The sequence below is a fragment of the Teleopsis dalmanni genome, chromosome 1, assembly GCF_002237135.1.
Source record: "Teleopsis dalmanni isolate 2A chromosome 1, ASM223713v2, whole genome shotgun sequence".
Taxonomy (NCBI): Eukaryota; Metazoa; Arthropoda; class Insecta; order Diptera; family Diopsidae; genus Teleopsis; species Teleopsis dalmanni.
Window position 1 is genome coordinate 116463826 of NC_051846.1, and position 10543 is coordinate 116474368.

A 10543-nucleotide genomic window follows, 5' to 3' on the forward strand; every position below is an offset into this window, starting at 1 on the left:
TAACACCATTATCTTAAATGTAGCTGTGCTTGATATTAAATAATTCTGTTATAGATTAAATACCTGAGATAAAATTAGTAAACTCGTGCTTTAATTTCCTCGATGATTCATAAATTCTAAAATAATTACCCATTATACATTTATTAATTTACTAAGAATCCATTCAGTATAACTAAAGCCTTCTACATACAATAAATTGATGTTATAAATGTGACATGTGGTCACTACGATTGGTGACTGCATTTTCATCACAATTTTTCTATATATGAATAAATTTTTTAAAAATTCTTAAATAACACTATTTTTTATTTATTTTATTTTTATTTTAAAATTAAAAATTTATTCCAAATATTTACTGCATTATGTGCTTAACTGTTCAAAAGTGGTTTGTTTGTAAGTTAATCGTTTTAATCGATTTTGTGAAACTTAATAACTTTGGTGTTAATTTTTTTTGAAAGCTTCTGAATTTACGACAATAAAAACTTTTGTTAATATTTCTTAAAATAAAATATTAAAAAATTGATTTTATTTTAATTAACATGCTTTATAATTTCTTTTTATAATTTTTATTTAAAAGACTTTTTTCATGGTGTGGTTTATATATATAAAGATATAGTATATAGTCAAAGCGTCCTTAGTAACTGTTTTGATTGATAATGGTTTGAAGTGCACCAAAGTACAATGATTTGAGTATTTCAACTTGAAATCATTTATTTTCATACATAAATAAATACAATTTCAAGTATATCACTTCAAATACCAAAAACTCAATGATTACCTTTTGCGATAAGAAGTGTCGAATGTGAAATGTTAATATAATAAACTTAAATATTTCATTCAAAGAATTGTAAAAATATAGTATCTCAACGAATTACACATGACTTTTAAGGAAATAATAAATTTACTATATATTTATTTACTAGTAAAGTTTAGTGAATGCTTTGTAGTTTACCTGAAGTAATAAAACTTAAGTATTATTTTTTTTTTTCAAACATTCAATCTTTTTAGAGATAAATATTTTTTTTACTAATTTACAAAGAATTTTTATATTAAATTACTAATTTATTAAGTAAATATAAATTAATACGTGTGTAATATTCATATCATCATAGAGTCTTGATAAATGAAAAGTTTTATAGAAAAAATAAATAGTTTCCGAGAAACAAGTTTTGCAACAAAGATTATTTACTAGTGAATGTTGTAAAAGTACAATGTATCAAACTTTATACGGACACATCCGAGGACTGTGAGAATCTTATTTTATCAATTGAAATTCCAAAATACTTAATTTGTTTATAAACTGTTTTTCTTCTTCTTTTAAGAATTTTATTATAGACTTATGTTTGGTTGTTAAACAAAAAAAATTATAAATACATATATTTAGATCAAAAAAATACATAAAGGATAGAGCCCTGCAATTATTTACGAAACTGACAGGCTTACCAATACCGCGTTATCGAATCTCAGAATATTTATAGGCTCCTCGGGAATTTATGCAGATCTGAGCTTAATTATAGCTTAGTCTGATGAAGTGATAAACAATATTCCAGTAAAGGCGTAGAGAGGGGTTACGAAGAAACCTCTCAGTTAATAGAGAGTAAAAGTGCTCAAATGCACTGACTCAACTAGCCTCAACATAATAATATAATCTAGAAACAACAAATTTAATTGTGTTAGTCTGAATTTGTATATTTTAGTGTTGAAACCTCCAGGTTTCTGCTAACTACAGCTTTGTCATCGTCATTGCTCCATAACCACTTACATGGTTATCGACATATGTCCATGGTGTATTGCCTACTGATAATATCCGGACACGGTGAAGGCTAGTCACCGGAGAAACACCAAAAACAAAAATGTATATATTTAGCCCTACAGACTATACTCTATTTGATGGCATACTTTATTCCCATCCGTGAACAGATAAAAATAGTAAAACTAAAAAAGGCATATAACTAAAAATACACTCAAATCTCCGTATGTCTGCGTTCTTTAGTGAGAGGCTACAATATTAATAGATATTCAAAAGTCAATTGTTCAGTCCTCTATAAGTTTCCACTTACATTTATTCACACTGAATATCTGACAGACATTCCAAGTATAGATCATCGAAAAATAATCTTCTGTATCATTATCATTAGTTTAGTTTTATCAATCACGCAGGTTAGTTTTAAAAACTCAGATTTTCGTAAGTGGATTTATGGTAACAAAATGACGTCTACGCGTTACTTGGTTAGAAGAAGAAACTCTGCCGCCATTAAAATTAACCAAACCTTTAAAAATACATCGATTAATTCATTTACGAAAAAACTATATATAAACAAATTAATGTTAAATTTGGATTTTTGTTTAATGGAATACACAATTCTTCTCTGATCTTTTGGAAGTGTCCTTTCTTTTCGTATCCCATTAAGGGCAATCATTTACCAAGTGATTACTGGAGGTTTATAACATCATCTCATTCCATGGTTGTGAACTAAATAATATGAATTTTACAGATTATATATTTTTGAGTTCTAATGTAGTTACTTATATGACCTAGTTTAGTTTTTCTTATTACTTATTACATATCTGTAGACTGCAGCAACTGTTTGGTTTTACAAATTATGCAATGTCGGTGACATCTGTTTGAGTTCTAATATCGTTGTTAATTACACGATCTAGTTTATTTTTTCTTGCTATTATATTTCTGTAGGCCGTAACAGTTGCTTTGTTTTCAAATTTTCCGCTCAAACTCCTGTTCCATAAGTATATACTGATCTGACTATTGCCTTATATAAATGTGTTTTATTCTCATCTAATATTTAATTATTAATTAATATTAATGATTATATTAATATTAATAATAATATTAAAATTAATTAATATTACTGATAACATTAATATTAATCAATATTAATAATAATATTAATATTAATATAAACGGCGTGACATATTTCAATTGGTACCAAAACTGGATCGCTTGAAAGTAATAAGAAAAACTTTAATAAGAAAAAACCTAACAGGAATGTTTACATTATATAGGGGGCGCTTCTACGAAATGTTAACACGAAATGTTAAGTAATAAATAAATAAATAGTTTTTAGCAAGATTTACTTAAGGGTTTACAAAGCCCATATATTAATAACAGAATATCAATAATTTTACAAAAGTATGATAAAACTTATAATGAATAATTTTTTTGAAAGTATGTATAATCAGCTATTTGTAAATTCCAAAAGATAAGAGTATGTCAAAATGTAGAGTCTGTTAAACTAAATTAAGTAAATTATTAATTCACTAATGACTAAAATGCAAAACGGATTTTCTGAATTACTAAATGAACTAAGATAATCGAATCGGTTACGAAATATACTATGGTAAATAATAGTAAATTACGTTTTACCATTTACCAGTACATGACAACCAATGCCTTTGTAAATTAGTTACTAATCTTTATCAGACTTTTTAAAAAAAAAAATTACATTGTTTTGAAAGTTATATGGTATATCTTATTAAATTTTAATATCTGAAACGTGCCTCTAAAATTTTCAAGTTAATTTCAATATTTAAGAGTGATCTTTACAAGCACATAAGATTCTACATTCATAGCTGTCATCTGTAAAACGTATTCTAAATTCTTAATAATAGAAATTTTAATTCATCTTTCAGTGTTTTTATACCAGAGAGCTTTAAACATATAATAGTTTAATATTTAGAAAAGCACACAGATTCATAAAGCCTAAAAATTGGTTTTAGATCTATTTTATATAAGAGAAGTTCGTGTAAAATGTTATGCGATTCCAGTATTATAAGGTTAAAGTACTTCAGTGTGAGACCGAATATAAGCTATCATAGGCTTATATTATAGTAACTAGTAAGAGTACATTGTTATTAGTATACTCAACATGAGGCTTACGTATAGGACTGCAATTTTTACTGCATTATGAAAGCTAAACAGGTCGGTTCGATTATTTGTAGCAGAAGAATATTCTAAGTTTATGTATGTTAGACTGAATAAAGATAGAATAAGGAATTAAATTGTAATATATTAATTCTGTAAGTAGATTTTTAATCCACTTTAGAATATGAGCCTATAATCATGAAGTGTGCGATTTTTCCTTTAATTCACAGCCGAATCTACTTTATTTCAATTTTATAAATAATTCCTCAATCTTCTTTTTCGTTTACAAAATACTTAATATCGAATATTAGTTACAAGTTTTTTATTTTAAATACTTTTAATTCGATTTAGCAGTTTTCCTTCCTTAAATGGACGAAGTTGTAAAGTAATAAATTTTACAACTGTGATTATAAATATCACTTATAAGTAATAACTCACATATGGGAAACCTACTATATTCAGTATTCTAAATTTGAATACCATTTAAAATTAAAAGTATATTACAAAATTTTTATTACTTTATTAATAATTATATATTACTTATCAATTATTACTTATTAATTATAACTTATTAATTATTACCGCTTTAATTTCCTGTCTTAAAATATATTAAAAATAAAAAATTAATAACAAATATTTGAGAACCCCTGCCAAAAATGATTCATATGAATGAAGTAAACTCAAGAATGGTACATATATAAAAAAATTGGTAATAATTAATTAATTTAACAGCAAATTATTAATTTGTTATTCAAATATCAAAATTTGTCAATAATGAAAATCAATAATTTTGACGTCAATCAATTATTCACAAATTGACACAATTTAAATAACTCAGTTTGTGATAAAAAATATTTTCCATAGCATTTAACGGATTTCTCATGTAGATCTTGTTTTTTGTGATTGTTTTTGTAATTGTCTACTATTATTTATAAATTATAATCGGACTGATTCCTATTAATTTTTTGCTTAAACTCATAATGACGTTTATTTGCTTTGCTAGTAGCTTATTTGCTCAACTGTTTTGTTGAAGTGTCAAAGCCAAATTTGTTTAACAATTTGTGTTTTTTTTTATTTTGCTATTGAAATTTAACACTATTGACCAATATTCTCATGAGCTACAATGTTTGACCGGCATATCTGGTTCATGAACAATTTTCTATAGTTGAAAATTAATGAGAATTATTTTAATTAAATATAACAAATTAATTAATAATAACAATTTAAAACACAATTAATATACAATTAATTAAAATTCATTGTTACTTTTACTTTTAAAACTAAATTTAAGGGTTAAATGATCTTACATATTTCTATAACTGCTTTTTTTATAAATAAAAAATAATAAATGATATATTAAAAAAAAAAATTCTCAATATCATTTACTAAAGTAAATAAGCCAGAAAGTGAAAATTAATTTATTATTAAATTTATTTACATATTTGTAGACATTATTTATTTATAATGTAATAATATGATGTAATAATAATAATGGTATAATAATGTGATAGTAATAATTTTTATCTTATTTTGAAACAAATAATTAAATTGAAAGTACATAACTTTTTTAAAATTTTTAATAACACAATTTAATTAAAATAATAACAGTTTGAGAATTTTTATTTTTTTCCTCGATATCTACATAACAGAATTTTTATTAACCCCTGAAAGTTTTTATAACAAATAGTATTAAACATAATAAAAAACACATAGACCTAAAAACCCTGAAAATTGATATACGGTTCAGTTTATATAAGAGAAGTTTGAGGAAGATATGACACGATGCAAATTAAGAGTAAAGTTTTGTTTCTATCATAGTCAGTGCGAGTTTGAGAATCTCCTAATCTTCAGCGCTAGAGATCCAATATGATCGTGTTCCCTTTTACGAGAATTTCAATACCCTGCTTAGTAATATTCTATTTAATTCTATCATTAACCAATTTACTATATTTTACTTACACTAGCTACTTACACTAGCTTTTCACAATTTAAAATTAATAAAACCAAAGAGTCAGTTAAGTGAACTAAAAAGTGGAGAAAATACAAAATGTATAAAAATGTCTTTAGGAAATCTCTTTATACATATTTTTAATATTAAAAATGAAGAAAAATTAATATAGATAATAGAACCAAAGTTCTGTATTGATTTTATTTAGTATTAATACTATTTTAAATTTAGGAGTAATGTGCTTAATGCAGAGTACTAAAACTGTGCAGGGTGGGCAGATCATTGCAAAATAATTTTCTTTATTCGAAAGATAGAAAATTTATAGAATAAACCAAGGGTTTAAAATTGGAAATGTAATATACAGACTCTGAGCTATAAATATATTTGATAGGATACGAGTTCATCTCTTAATATTTGCAGTCTCAAAAATTATTTATAAAGAAATATTTATAATTAATTAAAAAGACCGCTAATGATGGGTATGGGGCATTCTTCGAAAGTGTTGTATGCTTAGCCAAAAATTAAATAAATTAAAATAATAAAAGTATTGTTGTTGCAATTTACTACTGTTCGTAACCTTCTATTAAATACATTAGTTTCTATTAAGTAAACTAAACAACTGAAACGGTATATAAAATACGAAAATAATTAAATTATCATTATAACAATTTGTAAATGTTAATATTATATATGTTATATTTTTTTTATCTAGTCCAACACTTTAACATATAGGAATAAAGTAATTTATTTGAGTAAAGAAAGACTACTAAAAGAATAAGTAATAAAACAAAGACCAATAGAACGTATACTAATAGAATGAAGATTAATAAAACTATTACTAATCTTTGAAGCCTAATAAGACGAACATTATTAAGATTCAGACTAATAAAAAAAGTTTATTAAGAAGAAGACTAAAAAGATGAACACTAATGAATGGCAACCAATAAAATGAGGATAAATAAAACGAGGACTAATAAAGCGAAGCCCAATAAGATAAAGACTAATAGGGTGAATACTGATAAAATCAAAATTAAAACATTTCATAAAATATTTCAATGGTAGCAATAATAGCGTCCGTAATTAAATTTATAGTCAAATTAAGTCAAACATATATAGCGTGTTTTTTAGGAACAGCCTGAAAAGTATAGAGATAATTCTATGACGGAACGAAAGAAGTGTATAAAAAATGAGCTAATTTTCAAAGTTTATCGAGAAAAAGAAAAATCTATCCAAAAACTCAGTCGTCGCTTTTATTGCCCGTTGTATTCCTAAACGATTATGAAAAATAATTTGACATGATTGTTGAATAAATACTCGTATCAAATTTTAACTACAGTTGCGTGCAATATGTAAACTATATCTAATTGATCTTACATTGTCATATAATGAATAATTTTAACATAGAAAATTTTACTTTTATTTTAAGCTTATTTTATTTGCTCAAAATAATTTTAATTTCAATTTAATTTTCAACACGTTGATTAAAATTGTTTAGTATAAATAAATTATATGAGCTAAACGATTTTAAGTGCTGCAATGGTAATTGCAAACTTGTTTTGAAGTCATTGATCTTATATGAGGTCGATCAAAATTACTGTGTTTTCAACTAAAAAATTAAATTCTAAATTGGCTTTGAACATTAATAGAACGGAAAAGTGTATCATTGAACTTAGTTTTTAAATTCATTGTAAGTTTTAGCTGGTTTGAAAATATATTATATATATGTACATTATAATTTATAACGCATAAGCGCATATTTTGTTTATTACTAACAATTAATTAATTACTAACAAGTTAATTGTTCTATACATACGATTTCATACAACAAAAAAAAAATGCTAAAATAAATTATTATATATTAACAAATATTTATAATTGTTCTCAATCTCGAGACATATCTTTGGTCTTCAATTTTGGAATCAAAAATGTTCCAATTGCAAGAGTATTCAATAATATAGTATGATGAGGGGAAAATAAAAATTTTTTGTGTGGGTACCATAATAATCTTCTAAGCCAGTGAATATACTGGCTGCTATTGCTTGATCACCGTTTTTTACTCTTTTAACGCCCGGTACTTTGGGACACAGTTTCATTCTCTAGCTCTGAAAAACGTAACCGTTCAGTATAAAGTTATCTATAAATATATCCAGGTGCTGATACATGAGGCTGCACATATACACATACTTCTTAATATGTTTTATATTTATAAAACTTATAAGAAGAGAATGAAATTAATTATTTTTATATCCGATTTAAGGTGGGATAAATTATAACAGCAATTCGCATCATGTTTTTATCAATGTTGTGTTGGAGTCAGTGGTGTAACTAGAATTGAGGAGCTACACTGAAAAATAATTTTTTGACAGTGTTTTTACAATTCCCTAAATTTTTGTATGAAATATTTATTGATAAGGGGAGATCTATCCGTTAATCAGCCCAATAACATTTTAAGATTTTGGTGAGTGAGAACCAAAACAAAGAGACGCACTTTCAACTCAAATGTAAAATCTGTATTAATGTAAAACATGGAAACGGTAAAAATAGTGCTCTACTCAGATATAATACAAGAACAAATGTAGAGAAAGGGAGTGTATGTTCTGGAAAACCGAGCTCAAATATTACGAGACAAGTTCTTGTATGAAACCCTCAGAGAAGCCTCAATACAGGAGAACCATTAATAAATAATGTGGGGAAGAACGATTCACGCCAAATATATCGTCGCATAAATAAGTTGGGGGGCTTCAAAACGGAATTAATTAAAATATAGAAGAAGAAATATAAAAATCGTGAAAGGTTTTTGTATTAAAACAGCGTTACATTTAATGATTACCAATTTTTTTTGTGTTGAATAGACAAATTAGTTAACACTATTCACTTGTCCAAACTTCCAGTTATCTACTACTACTTCATCACTGTCATTGCTTTATATCCATTTTCATGGTTATGGACCCATGCCTATGAAGTATTGTCTAATGAAAGCTCCCCTATTATTATATCATATTATATTATATATATGTTTGTTTTTATAATTAAATCTTTCTGAATGTATAAATTATTTCTGTGTTCTCTTTCATTAAACATACTACATATAATACTTTTTATTGAAAAAAATGTTTAAAATTCAATTTTTAATTATTAATTTAATAATAAACTCTTAATTGAATGCACACAAAACAAAATTTTTATATTTATTTTGAATTCGCAAATATTTTCTTCATTAGGTATATATATTTTAATATATCTAAACTAGATGTGCTTTTTTGTCTTACGAGTATAGTTGTTAGTCCAAACTTGCATACATATATTACGCACTGAAATATATCTATGCAAACCATCAACTAGTTTCTTAAAATGTTCCATGAATTTTAATGTGATTGGCTTTTAAAAAAATTTTGTTTGTCACTTCAGCAAATTTGATATTCACAGTCATCTTAAGATAATCATAGATCTTTTCGATTAGGTTTCAATTGGTTTAAACCAAAAAAAACAGCCTTCGTTTTAAACACAATTCAGGTAAAGATTTGGGTAAGACAATTAAAGTAATAGATCAATTTATAATTTTATTTTAAAGTGTTGACTTATTACACTGCCAAAACAATATATTACTTAATGACTACGACAGGTAGTTTATTCAAGCATTTATTTATTAGCGAGAAAATAAAACTCTAGAGAAATATATTCACGTCGACTGAGTTTAGCTTATCTTTGACAAAATTTTCCAGAATAATCTGCTTTGAAATATTTTTATTTGACATTTAAGCTCATAAAGTTTTTTTTATACACTAAAGTAAAAGCATTTTAACACATAAATAATTTTTATTATTGTTTTATTTTTTCCATGAAAATAAAATAAATTCGTTACTAAATTCAAGTTACATGAAAAAATCGGCTTGGTCCGATTTTCCAGCGATGTGGATTAGATAATGAATTTCAGTAGAATTTTCTATATATAATTACTGTTCTCAATACATTATATGTCATAATAGTTAACTGGTCCAGATATCGAGGTTTAATGTTGTAAATTTTAGTATTGCTTAATTAAACTAACACCAGATGGCGTTAGATATACTTCATATAGGTTATTTTATCCAAACATAAAGTACCAAGTATAAAGTCCAGCATATCGAAAACGAACCTATATTGACACATAGCGTATTGAAAGAAGTTGATGAAAATAGCTGTCTTTATAAAAATATGGTCTACATTTTTTTAAAATAAGCTAACGAATAATCTATTTACTCTGTAAAAACATTTAAAAATTCTTATTGCTAATATAAAGTAAATTTACAAAATAGTAATTGCTTTTATAAGAAAATAACTAATGAAAGTTAATTTTTTGAAATTAAAAAAAAAATTTTTTCAGTATTTATAAAGATAAATCTTGATATCTAATACTCTTTTACTATTTGGTGAAGAATTATTTATGATTTTGAAGATTCTAATAAATATAAAAAAATATTTAGCAGAAAAAAAGTGAAAATTTGCCGTAATAATTTAAATATCATATATTTAAAATAAAAAATATGTTACATTTAATATATATATTAAAATATATATATAAATATATATATATATTGAAAATATATATATTACAGAAAAATATATTGAGTTCATAATATGAAAAAAAATTGGTGATGGGTCGCCTCCATTTCGAGTTTCTAGTTCGGCATAAGGATGAAAGATACCAGGTTTTCAATTAAAGGTGTTGAAAATTC

General features: G+C 24.9%; 1 protein-coding gene across 1 annotated transcript in view; it reads left to right on the top strand.

Moving 5' to 3' along the window:
• Window positions 1-10543, top strand: part of LOC119667770 (cdc42 homolog) — a 324819-nt gene that overhangs the window by 273112 nt on the left and 41164 nt on the right. The window lies entirely within an intron of this gene.